The sequence below is a fragment of the Oncorhynchus keta genome, chromosome 4, assembly GCF_023373465.1.
Source record: "Oncorhynchus keta strain PuntledgeMale-10-30-2019 chromosome 4, Oket_V2, whole genome shotgun sequence".
Lineage (NCBI taxonomy): Eukaryota > Metazoa > Chordata > Actinopteri > Salmoniformes > Salmonidae > Oncorhynchus > Oncorhynchus keta.
The window spans coordinates 33,502,533-33,520,777 of NC_068424.1; positions in this window are offsets into that span (position 1 = coordinate 33,502,533).

Below are 18,245 nucleotides of genomic sequence, written 5' to 3' on the forward strand. Positions count from 1 at the left end.
TACCCACTCCCAGGTCGGCTGGCTGGCTGGCTGGCTGGTTGACTGACTGGCTGGTGCAAGACAATACAGGATCAACTTGATCGCAGTGGGAGTTGTTGAGTCATAACTATCTGCCTCGGTGTCACCTTGAGCTGAGCTGGAAGTTCCAATGATGTAATCCTCACTTCACTCAAAGATAGTGTTATAGTAAGATAAGATAAGATAAGATAAGAATCTGCTACTTCATCTACTATAATGAACATGGAAGGGGGAAAAAGACACAACCTTCACTTTGGCATCTTTTTAGAGTTGACAACAGGGAAAACAAAAACACACACAGGATGATTGAGCCGTTGATGCTCTTGAAGGCGCCATTGTAAACGCTCAGCGGCTTTTCAGATCTTTTTGAATATGGCGCTAATTTGGCGACGATGGCGTCTTTTATCGTGCAGCAGATGCTTTTCAATTATGTGAAGTAGTGTGGGGGAAAAGAGCGACTCGGGATGCTCCTGAAGAGTTGGGAGAGGGGGAGGACGCTTTTAATGGCTACGTCCCAAATGTCATCCTATTCCTTACATAGTGCACTACTTTTGACCAGGGCCCATAGGTTAGTAGTGCACTATGTAGGGAATAGACTGCCATTTGGCACACATACAACGACTGTACTCCCAGTAGGAACGACTGGGGTGCAGGAAGAGGCAATTACATCCCTGAATAGTTGTTTGACACTTTTAACATTGCATCATCTATTTTCACTATCTGCCGTTTGCACATCCGTCTGGGGAAAAGGGCCATTAGATGCCTTTAAAGCTTGTATCAATAATTTATGTTATGCCTGGGCAAATCACTGAATATTGTCAATGAAAATGATGTAGCTAACTTTTTTTTTCTCTAAATCTTAGCAACCCAGAACCATATTGAATTGCATGCATTGATCATTAAAAAAAAAACATCCTTCAATGAAGAAATACATTTATGTGTGGTTGGTGGACAAACTATTTGAGGATAATATGTTCATATTCATTTGATTTCACCGTGTTTCACAGTGCCCTTACCCTGCTGCAGACAGAATACCCTGCAACACAAACTCACATTATTTATCTCCTGACTAATTACATTATAATAATTGATGACAGTAAAGGAGGGCCAACATTTAATTAATTTGGCTCAAGGAAACTGCATCTCTGTGTATTTACCTTTGATCCAACTTCCTGGCAATAAATTCAAATGGTAAATCAAGTAAAGTTATGATTTTAGCCGGAACGCTCCTGGGCATTTCACATTATGTTAGTACTTTTATGCCTAAACCTCTGGCATTAAATTGTCTTCATGCTTTTATCAGATAAAAATTGGGCCCTGTTGATAGGCCGATAGCATTCTCTTCTAAAACAGCCCTGCAAGACCAGCCAGAGGCCACACCCTCTCTCGATCAAGATGGAACTCACTCACATTTTATTGGAAAGGAAAAATGTGTATATACATCTCTATATAAATCAGCCTCTCTTATCTGAGTTGTAATTGGCACATCCAATATTTGGGATCAATCAGACATTCCTGCGAGCTTTGCCAGAGCCTGCAGTGTATTTCCATCCAGGGTCACAGCCAGCTTACCTAGGAGAAGGAGGATTGTCTTTCTGCTGGCAACTATCCGACTCTGGATCCAGTTCAGGTGATTCCTGAATTCCACAGCGTTCTGAATGGGGGGGGGGAGTAGTTTTAACTATTGTAAATACTGTCTCAAATACTATACTTACTGTCATCCTGCTGGCACTTCTGCTGCAACTCTCTGATGCAATCAGTTAATCATGGGGATTAATGACTTGGATAATATAACATTCAATAGCTACTGTATTCAATGGAACTGTAACATAGGGGTGAGAATGACTACTGTGTCTGCATCTCTCTCTGTCCCTCTGGGGGCAAGAGAAGGAAATGCAACTCCAAACTGAAATTGGGCAAATAAATACGAAGCACAGATCACGACATCTCACTCAACATCTACATGCTTAACTCATGAGTAAACAATTGTATGTCACGGGACATTTATCTATTTGCTTGTATATATATATATATATGCCAAAATGTTACATTAAATAGAAACAGAAAGTTATTTTAAGTTCTATTTAGCAGAAAGTTATATTATGTACTATTAAAAAAAAGATATATTAAGTTCTGGTACATAGAAAGTTTGCTCTGAAAGTGCTTTCTTCATTCTGAGGGCGCTGGACTGTTAAATGGCTTGTAAAACTGCTCATAGGTTAGTGTGTAATTTCCCATGAAAATGATAGATTGAGGCTGATCTAGCAGTGGCAATACTAGTCATCTCTGGCAATTATGTGTAAGTATCATCATTGTTTAGTTGAATAACCTCATCTATTATTTCCTTTTACCATGAATTAGGGCCTATGAAAATTACAGGTTGGAGGCCTGTCTCACCATATTATGGCCTGTAAGTGCTGATATTGATGGGAAGGTAATGGTAGTCCTCGGCCCTAAATGTAAATAGTATCTAAGGTGATATTTATTCTGCTCTCACGTGGAGTACTGGGGAGTAGAGAGCTAGGGTGAAGGCAGGGGTGAGGCCTGTTGTGGAGCCGTGTTGGGAAGGCCCTAGCCTACATATTACACCTACCTCAGGAGTGGCACAGGTTTGGCTAATAAAGTTTCTAATATCAGTATTATTACTGGGCATTAAGAAAGGCTGACACTAAAACCAACATTGTCAGTTACAATTGAATTTGCGAGCTCTGCGGAGCTCTGCCTGTTGCGCAACATTTTGAATAGAGAGAAAAAAGGCTACAACTACTTAGCCAGGTAAGTATTTTTCTCCTGTGAACTCTGTATGTCGTTGTGAACCAGGTATGAATGTGTGATCAAGAGATCTGGCAGTCGTCCACAATCTGTTCAGCTCCACTCCCCAGCTGAAGTCTCAGTGCCACTGAAACGCATGCACTACCTCGAGTGTTACTTACTTTGCTACATCTCCAATCAATCTGACTGCCAGCTCCTCTGTTCATGTTTAAGGAGCTGTTAAATTGTTTTGGTTAATTTAAAATCGGGAAGCTTTTGTTACGCAACACCTCCTGAAACAGCTCTCTTGACACACATGCCGTAGGGTTAAGATAATACGTTTTCATCTGTTAGTGGATCGTCTTCTCTGAGAATGCAAACTGCCTTCTCTGGGGTAGAATGTCGAATAGAATACAGCTGATATCTTTCAATCAGAGCTTCTCTGTATGCAATCACACTGTCATTGTTCGTCTCATGTTGTGGAAAGCGCCTTTTGACAGAGATCAGTGATGAATCACCTGGCCAAGAGCTTCAGATCCCATCGGCAGCCTTTTTCATAGAGTTAGAGAAGGAGGGAAAAAACGACATTCAATTCATTTCTCCTGCTCTTTCATGTCTGCTGCTTTTCATTGGAACACAGTGTTTTAAAAGTTATTCACTGCAGCAACCTCTCTCTTTTCTTCTCGCAGAGATTCGCAAAGCAAATATTTGGCGGGGCAGTTCATAAAGGAAGTGCTTTTACTTGCTCAAGGTGCTGACGGCAGGGCACACTCTGTTATGTTGGAGGCTTAGAAAAACAAAACGTAACAGGGCTGGACTCGGCCGTGAAAATTAAGTGGCAGAGATGTTTAATTGTACCGCTTTCTTCTGGTGGCAAAATAATTTGCTCACTCTTTTGTTTCGTGAAGTAAGGCAATAAAGAAAAGTCATTTTTCAACGTTGTACATTTCTTCTTCTTTTTTTTTATATCAACTTCCAAGAGTCGAAAAGCGGGACAAATATAAACTTGCAGGAACAGCATGTAAGCACATGATCTGTGGTCCAAGGTGAAAGTTTTTCAAAAGGCTGAGTACATCATAGTAAAACCGACGGAGGGAATAGTGTAACTCCCTAAGACTAAGCAGCAATGATGATTTAAGGCACCTTTGATTTAACAGTACACATAGGATTATATGCATTCGAAGCCTGTCAAACATCACTGCAAACTGTTGTCTAGGAGTGTTATTACACTAATATCACTGTAAACCATGCGTATCATGCTCATTTTATTTGGACAAGCAGTACCTTTGCTTTAGCATTTAGCTACAATGGGTAGAACATGTCATGCTATGCTTAAGTAGCGCTATAGGAGACAGCTGGGGATGTGAACTAAAGCTAGGTTAAGGTTAGGGGGGGGAAGGAAGAAGTTAGGCCTGGCTTAAAGAAAAGCTAAGGACAGGATTAGACATTTCAAAATTCATCATTTGATCATATCCAGCACCACCCCAACAGCAGCAACATGTGAAAATGGGCGCGTTTCTATGTCTTGTAGTAAAAAGAAAATGATAAAGGAAGATAAGTGTTTCCAATGACATCATTGGTGTACGTCATGTGATCATGTGCATTGCCTACTAATTGCATAGTAATTGTCCACTAATTGGTTGATGATGTCATTGGAAACACTTATCTTCCTCTATCTTTAATACAAAACATGTTCCTATATTTTGATGTTGGAGTGGTGCTGGAGATGATAAATATGTAGTTGGACAATTTAGAAATGTCCCTTTAATGTTAAGGTAAAGGTTAGGGTTCAAGTTCGGTTTGGTTGTTGGCGTCTCTCCTCTATCACAGGGAGATGTAATTGATAAACCCAGCCAGCTGTGCAGCTATCACTCCGCCCAGTCCTCACGAATGCAGACATAACAAAGTACCTGACTGACAGGATCCAAACCTAGGATGGCCCCTTCACCCTCGAGACACAAGGACCTAACCTTAGCCCGACTGTTAGAGGACTTTTAATGAACACACACACACTTTTCATATGAAGTCCTCCACCACTGTTTCAGCTGCTTTGCTGGGTCTATATTTATCCTTTGAGAAATCCTTTAACGCACACTGCCGGGATGTTGCCAACCGCCTCAGGAGATACCTTTTTTTTTTTTTTTACACACCTTAGCAATTATACACTTTATTCCAGAGGCACACAATGTAATCATATTGTGCAAGGTGAATGACGGGCTTCATGATTAATGTTGGTTGGGAAAAGTAGAGCTACCGAGCTAGTATAAGGATTCACACACTATCTAAACAGGATACAAGTCAAGCATCAGACCTTTTCTGTGAAGAGTTTCACTTATTGTGAATGTCCACACAAGTTTCAAAGGTAGTTATTGATTCAACTCAAATCTTTCTGGTCACAAACAGATTTTGTCACAGGGGTTTGTGTTTAAAAGGTTCTTGGCCATCGTTATAGAATATTTTTTTTTTGGAGCAATTGAAAAAGGTTCTGCATACAATGAAGGCACTGAGAAGTGTAGACGTGCAGGTTGAAGACCTGGACAAACCCTTTTTTTGCTGTCTCAGTTAGGAGGCCTGACACCTGGGCAAACACTGGAGCCCAATGATCTGTCATCAGCTATGGGAACCAGTACAAACTTGGTCGCTTTTGTTGACACACAAAAGAAAATACTTCAAATCAATTGAGCACTCTGCAATTCATCTTCTGTGGAAGCTTAAGTCCTCGTTTATGCAAAATCACAAGGGGTCCTCGTTGGGGAATATCGGTTGGTTGATCGGCGCAGTGAAATGTTGTAAAGACATGACACGCGGACTGTTTTGCCAAGTGTCTGTTGGTAATACCTTGGATCTAAAGAGCCCTCGGATGTATTTATTTGTGTACTCTACTTGGAGCTGTCCGACAAAACACCAGACCTCTTGAGGACATACGAGATAATTGTCTCTCAACGTCTCTCGCCCACAGACAACTTCAAACGGAGACATTCCAAATTTCAGATTACGCCAAGCGTGGGTTCCTGATGACTTACGGGGCTCGCTCCCCGATGACATGTTTTCGTGTTCTTTAGTGACTGTCTTCGGGATGCATTGTATAGACCTGAGGAATATGCTAATGGTGTCTGGACTGCAAGTGATTAGTACAGGGATGACATCTACAAACCCAAGAACTGAAAGTCTCATGTCTTCAAGAGCACAAACCAAAGACTAAACGCGTTGACTAAACCGATGATGGAACATCCGACTTCTCATCTGATATCTGTATCAGGAATTTTATGAAAATGTGATTTATTTTTATGAAGCTGGTTTGGCTGGATTCGGAGACAATTAGTGCAGATAATGAGGGTATATACACTACGTATACCAAACATTAAGGACACACGCTCTTTCCATAACATAGACTGACCAGGTGAATCCAGGTGATGGTGCCTTATTGATGTCCCTTGTTAAATCCACTTCAATTAGTGTAGATGAAGGGGAGGACACAGGTTAAAGAAGGATTTTTAAGCCTTGAGACAATTGAAACATGGACTGTGTATGTGTGCCATTCAGAGGGCAAACGGGCAAGAGAAAATATTTAAGTGCCTTTGAACGGGGTATGGCCGTAGATGCCAGGCGCATCGGTTTGTGTCAAGAACTGCAACGCTGCTAAGTTTTTCTGGGGGGGGGGGAAGGTGTCCCTAATGTTTGGTATACTCAGTGTGTAAGATACATATTTCATATTTCTAAGTAAATTGGCATTATCTGAATCTGAACAACTACAACCTGACATAGCGTTAACCAGCAAATGTCTTTATGACTCCAGCAGTTTGCCCCAGAATCGAATGCATACAAAGATGGTGGACTGAGTGCCATTTCCATGGTAACACCCATTGGCATATCTGCAATCAGGGTAAGGCTGTCATAGTCAGCTATTCAGACAGTACCAGAGACCTTGAAAGTATAAGGAGAGGGGTGCTGTGAGAAGGCCCTTTGCTTTTCAGCAGTTCATTATATGGCACACTGATCAGACTTGATCACATACAAAAGGAACTCATTTTAAGCTCTTCAAGCTACCCCATAATCCCCCAATGTGTGCAAATGACATGAATATTTGCGAAGAAAAGAAGACATGCCCGTGCATTATGTCGCCTAACTCATTGCCAACGTTATGTTACCCACATCCTTTCTTCATACAATGCAGACACTCGGAATTAGCCACTTAAAACGGGAGACATTGAGTAAATAACTACAGTATTATCAATTATAATGCACAACATCTGGGTGGAGAGACCCAGGGCCGGATGTACATCAATAGAGATGCCACCAGTCCACCAATCCCATGGCTCGCTTACCTGTAGGTTCAAAAAGAGAAGATTAAACCCCCACCAACCATCCTCTAATACTATCATATCAGTCTCTATAGAGACTATGTCGGGTTTTGACGGTTGAATGTGTAGCTTATGGCAGCAAAAGAACTCCCGAGGGGGAATCCTGAGGGGATTACTCAGAGGTTTTCTCATAAAGTGGGAAACAAAAAAACACTCTTGAGGGCTTGGGATGATCATAAACACGCAACATCCCCAATCTGCCCCCACCCCCAATTTATTAGTGGACTCCCACTTTCTCCATTCAGCTTTTTCTGACACCCAGGGATAGAGACCTGACAAAGGGCAACTCCACTTGGAGAGGGATTAGTGTAAATCCGATTTATAATGAAATTAAGGGCTGAGTAGTTCTTGTAGGATTTGATACAAAAGATGGGCGAATTACTTTGTCTTTTTTTGGAAAATCTTTTATTTTCCTATGGTGAGAACTTTGTGATAAGTAGACTTGGGATCCTGCACAGCATACCAGCCAGTGGCCCCATTCCTCAGCCCAACGGACCAATAGACTCCTCTGTCCACTCCACCTGGCTTGGATGTTTCCCTATCCATACAGAAACGACACTGATTTCGTGACCAGTTGATCGTATTGTAATTGCACTAATCTGCGATACAAGGACATTTGGTTTGTGGCTTACACAGTTTATCATTGTTGTACACATGAGCTCTCACATCAATTAAGTAATTATGCTAAGTGTATAGAACAATGAGGCCGTGCTATTGTAACGGTGCAGAATACCTTTTTAAACTACCATCCTATGAATGCAAGCACTGACACACAGATCTCCGCTGACAGAAAGCTTGGAAGAATTTTGTGGTTTTTCTAGTGGGCTCTTTCTATATCAAGGAATTCCACCAAAACAGGCAAACCCTTTTGAGTATGTTGATAGGCAGAAACTTCTCCTTGCTTGTGACAATGCATGATTGTGGGTCAAGAAGATACATTTTAATGCTTGAGTAAAAGTAAAGATACCTTATGATAGAAAATGACTCAATAAAAGTACAAGTCACCCAGTAAAATACAACTTGAGTAAGAGTCTAAAAGTATTTGGTTTTAAATATACTTAAGTATCAAAATAGTAGATTATCAGATACTCAACAAGAAGGTCTGATTTCATTAAGACGGAACAGGTCACAAGTGGTAAATATATAGATCCAGTCCATTTAAAATATTGTAGGCCCTTTACACTTCAGTGTTGTGATGCAAGAATCCTAGCGAATGCATAGCGCATAGAATTAAAAAGGTATTGTCGGATATTATTAATCCTAATCAGACAGGTTTTTTACATCGACGATACATATACTGTATTTATTTATTTATCTTGCTCCTTTGCACTCCAGTATCTCTACTTGCACATTCATCTTCTGCACATCTACCATTCCAGTTTAATTTCTATATTGTAATTACTTCGCCACCATGGCCTATTTATTGCCTTAACTCCCTTATCTTACCTCATTTGCAATCACCTTTTTGTTTTCTTTTGTTCTACTGTATTATTGACTGTATGTTTTGTTTATTCCATGTGTAACTCTGTGTTGTTGTATGTGTCGAATTGCTATGCTTTATCTTGGCCAGGTCGCAGTTGCAAATGAGAACTTGTTCTCAACCAGCCTAACTGGTTAAATAAAGGTTAAATATTTTTTATATTTTTTAAATTGGAGATAATATAACTCAAATTCCGGAATCAATAGAACACTATGAAAAATCTGAGAAACCAGGCCTGGTATTCTTAGCTGACTTTGAAAAGGCTTTTGATAAAGTACGAATGGAATTTATATATAAATGCCTGGAATATTTCAACTTTGGAGAATCTCTAATATAATGGGTTAAAGTTATGTATAGTAATCCTTGGTGTAAAAGTAAACAACAGCTACTTCTCAGAAAGTATTAAACTGTCATGAGGAGTGAAACAAGGTTGTCCACTATCAGCATATTTATTTATTATGGCCTTCGAAATGTTAGCTATTAAAATCGGATCCAACAATAATATCAAGGGGCTAGAAATCCAGGGCTTAAAAACAAAGGTGTCATTATACGCTGATGATTCATGTTTTCTTTTAAATCCACAATTTGGATCCCTCCACACACAGCCTAGTAGAGGATCTAGATAAATGTTCTAGATAACTTATCTGGATAACAACCAAATTATGAAGTGTACTAAATTACATATTGGATCACAAAAAAAATACAACTTTTACATTACTGTGTCGTTTAGCAATAAAATGGTCTGACATTGATGTGGACATACTCTGTATTCATGTCTCAAAAGAAAGAAATTATCTCACGACAAACCATTTTAATAGAAAGTTAGCAAAATTAAATAAGATCTGCAACCATGGAAGGAAAATACCTGTCTATTTGTGATTTTGTTTTAAAAACTCTTTAATGTCCTTTGCCTACACCTAGCAAAAATAAATATATATATTATATGAGAAAATAATATTAAATATTATTTGTAACGGCAAGCCAGACAAAATTGTTTTACGGGCCTATTTATGTAATGCATATGAAATCAGAGGGCATAAATGATTTAATATTAAAGCATTAGACCACTCACAAAAGTTATACTTAAATCTGCAGATTAGTGAAGAATGTCTCACCCCATGTTCAAGTATGTCCTATTTCCCTTTATTAAGACTACAACCTCTCACTTTCGGTTAGATGAAAATGAAATAATCTCCAATATATCACTATTTTTTAAACAAGACAGAAAGTTGGTTGCAACTTCAGTTTTTTTCCATCAGAAAAGACAGCACAAACACATACAACAAATATTATGGTTAAACTCAAATATACTAATTGACAATAAACCACTATTTTTGGAAAAAAATTATGAAAAATGTATAATATTTGTAAATTATATCATAAATTGGACTGGCAAAGTTATGTAACATATGCAGCAAACAAAAATATATATACATTTCTGCTCTACCCAAAACTACAACCAACTAATTGCAGTATTAAAATGGAAGAGACAAGTGGAATGGGCGAAAAGTAAAGAACCTGTCTGTCTGCTCTGCATTAAAGAGCAACATTTGTTAAAGAAAATTGTGATAAATAAAAAAGTTGAACAGTTTCATTTAAGGACCAAACAATTAACAGCTGTGTCATGTAGACTGCAAAATAGTTGGGAAGAGATTTTCGAAGTACCGATTCCATGGCACATGGTTTATGAACTGATACACAAAATGACGCCGAATTAAAACTTCACATTTTTTATTTAAATTATTGTACAAATTCTTGCAACCAATAGAATGTTACAGAGTGCTTTCGGAAAGTATTAAGACCCCCTGAATTTTTCCACATTTTGTTACAATGCAGCCTTATTATAAAATGGATCAACTTTTTTTAAATCATCAGCAATCTACACACAATACTCCATAACGACAAATCGAAAACAGGTTTTTAGAAATGTTTGCAAATTTATTCAAAATAAAAACAGAAATACCTTATTTACATAAGAATTCAGACTCTTTGCAATCAGACACAAAATTGAGGTCAGGGGCATCCTGTTTCCATTGATCATCCTTGAGATGTTTCTACAACTTGATTGGAGTACACCTGGGGTAAAATCAATTGATTGGACATTATTTGGAAAGGCACACACCTGTCTATATAGCAAAAACCAAGCCATGAGGTCGAAGGAATTGTCCGTAGACCTCCGAGACAGGATTGTGTCAAGGCACAGATCTGGGGAAGGGTAGCAAATCATTTCTGCAGCATTGAATGTCTCCAAGACCACAGTGGCCTCCATCATTCTTAAATGGAAGAAGTTTGGAACCACCAAGACTCTACCTAGAGCTGGCCCGCCGGGCCAAACTGAGCAATCGGGGAAGAAGGGCCTTGGTCAGGGAGGTGACCAAGAACCGGATGGTCTCTCTGACAGAGCACATCTCCTCTGTGGAGATGGGAGCACCTTCCAGAAGGACAACCATCTCTGCAACACTCCACCAATCAGGCCTTCATGGTAGAGTGACCAGACGAAAGCAACTCCTCAGTAAAAGGCACATGACAGCCCGCTTGGAATTTGCCAAAAGGCACATAAAGACTCTCAGACCATAAGAAACAAGATTCTCTGGTCTGGTGGAACCAAGATTGAACTCTTTGGCCTGAATGCCAAGTGTCACATCTGGAGAAAACCTGGCACCATCCCTACAGTGAAGCATGATGGTGGCAGCATCATGCTGTGGGGATGTTTTTTTTTTTTTCCAAAACTCTTGAACAGCGCCAGGGACTGGGAGACTCGTCAGAATCGAGGAAAATATGCACGGAGCAAAGTAGAGAGAGATCCTTGATGAAAACTTGCTCCAAAACGCTCAGGACTGGAGAAAACCTGCTGAATGAAAACCTGCTCCAGAGCGCTCAGAACCTCAGACTGAGGCGAAGTTTCACGTTCCAACAGGACAACAACCCTAAGCACACAGCCAAGACAACGCAGGAGTGGCTTCGGGACTTGTCTCTGAATGTCCTTGAGTGACTCAGCCAGAGTCCTGACTTGAACCCGATCGAACATCTCTGGAGAGACCTGAAAATAGCTGTGAAGTGATGCTCCGCATCAAACTTGACAGAGCTTGAAAGGATCTGCAGAGAAGAATGGTAGCAACTCCCTAAATACAGATGTTCCAAGCTCGTAGCGTCATACCCAAGAAGCCTCAAGACTGTAATCACTGCCAAAGGTGCTTCAACAAAGTACTGGTTAAAGGGTCTGAATACTTATGTAAATATGATATTTCAGTTTAGTATTTTTTACATTTTTTCTAAAATGTCTAAAAACCTGTTTTTGCTTTGTCATTATGGGGTATTGAGTGTAGATTGACGAAGGTGGGAAAACTATTTAATACATTTTAGAATAAGGCTGTAACCTAACAAAATGTGGAAAAAGTCAAATGGTCTGAATACTTTCCAAAGGCACTGTACGTATGGGGGATACAACCATCCCAGCTCTGCAGATTTTGCTGCGAAGAGACGGAATCATTAGATAATTTGTTGGGGGATACAACCATCGTACTTCTGCAGATTGTTCTGCGAAGAGACGGAATCATTAGATCATTTGTTTTGGTACTATCCATATCTAGCTTGTTTATGGTCGCAGGTTCAGGAATGGCTGAATAATTGCAACATTTACATGGAACTAACTCTGCTTGGGGACCTGAAAAGTAATAGTCAATCGATCAATATAATAATGCTTTTAGCAAAAAATGTCTTTAATTTACAATCTGTAGAAACTATGTAGAAATGCCAACAGTGAAGAGGCGACTCTGGGACGCTGGCCTTCTAGGCAGAGTTGCAAAGCAAAAGCTATATCTCAGACTGGCCAATAAGAAGAAAAGATTAAGATGGGCAAAAGAACACACGCTGGACAGAGGAACTCTGCCTAGAAGGCCAGCATCCCGGAGTCGCTCGTCACTGTTGACGTTGAGACTGGTGTTTTGTGGGTACTATTAAATGAAGCTGCCAGTTGAGGATTTGTGAGGCGTCTGTTTCTCAAACTAGACACTCTAATGTACTTGTCCTCTTGCTCAGTTGTGTACCGGGACCCCCAACTCCTCTTTCTATTCTGGTTAGAGCCAGTTTGCGCTGTTCTGTGAAGGGAGTAGTACACAGCGTTGTATGAGATCTTCAGTTTCTTGCCAGTTTCTCGCATGGAATAGCCTTCATTTCTCAGAACAAGAATAGACTGACGAGTTCCAGAAGACAGTCCTTTGTTTCTGGCCATATTTAGCCTGTAATCAAACCCACAAATGCTGATGCTCCAGATACTCAACTAGTCTAAAGGCCAGTTTTATTGCTTCTTTAATCAGAACAACAGTTTTCAGCTGTGCTAACATAATTGCAAAAGGGTTTTCTAATTATCAATGAGCCTTTTAAAATAATAATCTTCGATTAGCTAACACAACGTGCCATTGGAACACAGGAGTGATGGTTGCTTATAATGGGCCTCTGTAGATATTCCATAAAAAATCAGCAGTTTCCAGCTACAATAGTCATTTACACCATTAACAATGTCTACAATGTATTTCTGATCAATTTTATATTATTTAAAAAAATGTGCTTTTCTTTAAAAAGCAATGACATTTCTAAATGATCCCAAGCTTTTGAATGGTAGAGTATATATAGAGGATTGGAAATGATGCAGACAATTACATTGATGGAAGCCACAATCTTTCTGCAATATTAAAGCTGATCTATCCCCATTTTGTTTTTACAAAAATTAAAGTATAAATCATTTCAAATTCCATATATTAAGCAAACTAGATGCAACCATTCTTGTTTTTTATTTTATTTACCGATAGCCAGGAGCACACTCCAACACCCAGACATAATTTACAAATGAAGCATTTGTGTTTAGTGAGTCCGCCAGATCAGAGGCAGTAGGGATGACCATGGATGTTCTCTTGATAAGTGTGTAAATGGGACCATTTTCCTGTCCTGCTAAGCATTCAAAATGAAATTAGTACTTTTGGGTGTCAGAGAAAATGTATGGAGTATAAAGTGCAATATTTTCTTTAAGAACGTAGTAAAGTAAAAGTAATAATGGTCAAAAAGATACATAGTTAAGCAAAGTACAGATACCCCAACACTTCTTAAGTAGTACTTGAAAGTATTTTTTACTTAAGTGCTTTACACCACTGCTACACAGTGGGTTGTGTTGACTGAATTTCTGGTTAATTGATCCCTTACATAATGTAGCAGGCGTAAAAGAAACACCTGAGAAACATTTATATCATGACACAAGGTGGGACCCAGATGCAGACACAGGAGGCAGATGGGTGGAGACTTATAATATTTAATCATCCAAAAGGAGTAGGCAAGAGAATAGTCGTGGACAGGCATGGTCAACAACAGATCAGATTTCAGGAAGTACAGAGTAGCAGAAAGGCTCGTGGTCAAGGCAGGCAGAATGGTCAGGCAGGTGGGTCCAGAGTCCAGAACAGGCAAGGGTCAAAACCGGGAGGACTAGAAGAAAAGAGAATAGCAAAGGCAGGAGTACGGGGAAAACCGCTGGTTGACTTGGAACATACAAGACGAACTGGCACAGAGAGACAGGAAACACAGGGATAAATACACTGGGGAAAACAAGCGACACCTGGAGGGGTTGGAGACAATAACAAGGACAGGTGAAACAGATCAGGGTGTGACAATTTATTTCTGTTGACAGAGGTTTTCTTCTGCACTGTTCCACTCATCCAGTAAATGTGGAGGAGGAGTTAAGATGTTGTGTCACCTTGTTAACATCCAAAATAAGATTTTCTTTCCATTTCCCCTGAAAACCGGATGCATCCAGTTATATCTGACCCCGCTGAGGATGATCGATATCAGACAGGAGTTATGGGTGAAATTGGAGTTATAAGAGAATGGGCAGTAAGATTGCGCAGTACTGTCTGACTGGAGTCTAGAGAGCTCCGACCCAACATTGCTATTTTGTGATTTATCTTTCCTTTTTTTCCCCCACAAAATGTATACTATATAATTTCTTATGACCTACAAAAACGTTTGAACATCAGATCGCCAGTTACTAACCTCAATTTCGGCTTCAACTTCAAGTCTTTATGTACCTCTGATCCAATCTTTGGGCTAGCCAAGAGGAAACACAGGCGAAAATGAGGCAAGAGATCTTAACGTCCTGATGAGACTAAGGTGAAGGCAAAACCAGTCACCATTTTTCTATTCACCAAGCGGAGAGGATATTGGATTCAGGGACATCCAGAGGGGAAGGGGTAAGTCTCTTCATCAACAACATATAGTGTGCAGACTCTAGCGCAATGGAAGTCTCAACCTATTGTTCACCAGTCTTGGAATACCTGAGGAGCAAATGCCAACCCTTCTACCTCCCAAAAGAGTTTTCACCTGTTATCATGACTGCGGTATATATTCCACCTCAGAACAACAAAAACAACAAGCTGGCACTTAACGAACTGTACAAGGCAATAAACAAGCAGGTAACCATGCACCCGGAGGCTGTTTTTCTTGTTGCCGGCAATTGTAATTCTGCGTCACTAAGACACGTGATGCCCAACATTTATCAACACGTCTCCTTCGCCACTAGATCACTGTTACTCAACCCACAAGCAAGTATATAAGGCCCCCCCCGTCTCCGTCTCCGTCTCCCCTTCGGATAATCAGATCATGTCTCTATACTCCTGCTTCTTGTTTACAAACAGGAGCTCAAACAGGAACTACCCATGGCACGCTCTGTAGAGAAATGATCCTCCAAATCGGAGGTTATGTTGCAGGACTGCTTTGCTAGTGCTGACTGGAATATGTTTTCAGGACACTGCCGGTAGCATTGTCGAGCTAACCACTTCAGTCTCGGGTTTCATCAGTAAATGCATCGCCAACATTGTCCCCACAGTGAAAGTTTGCTGCGTCCCCAATCAGAGCCCTGGATTAACACTGAGATACACAATAAGTTAAAGGACAAAGCTTCCTTGCACACAGGGCTATCACAGCTAACCCCGAGGCTAAGGCTGAGGAAATGAAAGTGTACAATATAGGAGCAAGGTGGAATCTTATTACACCAGCTCGAACGCTCGATATGTCCCAGGGGCTACAGTCCATTACATATTACATAGGTAGACCTAGCCGTGATCTATCCAGTGATGCCTCTCTATCCAGATGAAGTCAATGTATTTTATGCACACTTCGAGAAAAACAACACCGAGCTATGGACAAGGGCCCCCACCGTCCCAGAGGACTGGGTGATCTCGCTCTCCAAGGCCGACATGGGTAATGTTTTTAATCTGGTCAACACTCGCAAGGCCACATGACCAGACTGTATTGCAGGGCACGTTCCCAGAGCATGCGCAAACCAGCTGGCAGGCATCTTCACTGTCATTTTCAATCTCTCCTTGTCCCAGTCTGTAATCCCCACATGTCTCAAGATCACCATCATCATTCCTGTTCCCAATAACTCTAAGGCTACCTACCAAATGACTACCGCCCTGTAACACTAACATCTGTAATCATGAAGTGCTTTGAAAGGCTGGTCATGGCACACATCACCTCCATCATCCTAGACCCACTCCAATTTGCATACTTCACCTAAACTAGGGACCCTGGGACTGAACACCTCCCTTTACAACTGGATCCTTCATGATGGGCTGACACCAGGTGGTTGGAGTGGGCAACAACACCACTGCCACACTGGCCCTCAACACGGGGGCCTCCCAGGGGTGTGTGCCTAGCCCCCTCCTGTACTCCCTGTTTCCCCATGACTGTGTGGCAATGCATGACTCCAACTCCATCATCAAGTTTCCTGACGACACAACAGTGATTGGCCTGATCACCTAAGCGATGAGACAGCCTAAAGGGAGGAGGCACTACGGTTCCAGGACAACAACATCTCCCTCAACTTCAGCAAGGAGCTCATCCATGGACTACAGGGGGCTGCAGTAGAGAGGGTGAAGAGCTTCAAGTTCCTCTGTGTCCACATCATTGAGGATTTAACATGGTCCTCTCACACCAGAACCGTTTTGGCAAAGCCCCTCAGATCCTCAGGAACTTTTACAGGTGCACCATTGAGAGCATCGGGACTGGTTCTATCACCGTCTTGTAAGGCAACTGCACCGCCCGCGATCAGAAGGCCCTACAGAGGTTGGTGCGGACAGCCCAGCGCATCAGCTTTGGTGTGAGCTCCCAGCCATCCAGGACACACATGCCCGGCGGTGTCTGAGAAAGGCCCCAAAAATTGCCAAAGACTCCAGCCACCCGAGACATGGACTGTTCTCCACGTTACTGTCCGGCAGGCGGTACCGGTGCATCAAAGCTCAGCCAAACAGACTCCTAAACAGCTTCTATCCAGTGTCCATAAGGCTGTTAAGTGGCTTACAACTACTGCTCTCTCTCTCCCACAGACTATCCATACGGACTTTTATGCCCATCCACAGGTCTCTACTCACTCAGACACAACTAAAATTGCTCAAATTATTATTGATTAGAGTTATTACTCCTTTACGCTGCTGTTTATCCTGCTACTGGTCAATATTACTCCTGTATACATGTATACACTGAGTGTACAAAACACTAAGAATACCTGCTCTTTCCATGACATAGACTGAATCCAGGTGAAGGCTATGATCCCTTGCTGATGTAACTTGTTAAATCCACTTCAATCAGTGGAGATGAAGGGGAGGAGTCAGGTTAAATAAGGACACTCGGTGTATATTACCATTAGTGTATTACCATAAGTATATTACCATAAGTATATTACCATTAGTGTATTACCATAAGTATTTATATATGTTCCTGCTACCAGTCACTTTCCAGCCCTGTTTACATGTAGAGTATATCCTACTACCAGACACGTGTTATGTATTAACCCACCTCAACCACTCCAGTAACCCTGCACAGTGAATAAGGTACTGGCACTGACCTGTATGTACTTGGTTCTCTGTTCTTTAACTCTCATCGTAGTTCTTGTGTGGTTTTAAATTCATACTTTTATTTTCTGGTCTATTTTCTATTGTTATCTACGTATATTATAATTATTATTATCACTGTATTGTCTGGAAAGAGCTCTCAAGGTAAACATTTCACTGCCCTGTTTTACAGCTGTTTGCATCCTGTGCACTTTGGCAAATAAACTTTGAAACTTGAAGTCATTCCGTCCAGTATATAGTTTGGGTACTAAGTCGTGTTTGGTTGCAATGCTACCTGCTAGGAGTTTCGGCCATAAATTAAGAGTCTCTTAATTTTTATTAAATTCTGTCATTAATCCACAGACGTTTTGGCAGCCACGATGTGCTTTCATTTTAAACAGCCGTGGAACTGTATCGACTCATAAATCTACATCCTTTAACAGCGGCATGTACATTGGAACCTTTTTATGGAGATTAAAAGATTAATTTTGAAAAGCTTTATTTTGTTCTCTTTTGGGGGGTTTGGGGGGGGGGGGTGAGAAGTCTCAATGGGCAGCGGCATTTCCTCCAAGAGAAACTGCCAAAAAGGAGACTCAGAGAACAGGTGGGTCCAGGGATGGACTGGCCATAGGTTAGTTCTGGCAACTGCCAGATGGGCTGGTCCACCTTTAGCCCAGTGAACTTTCTATGTAGATTGGGGGTTTTGCACATAATAGTCCTTATTTGGCTAATAGTGAGACCTCTGGTGTTTTGGAAATGGAT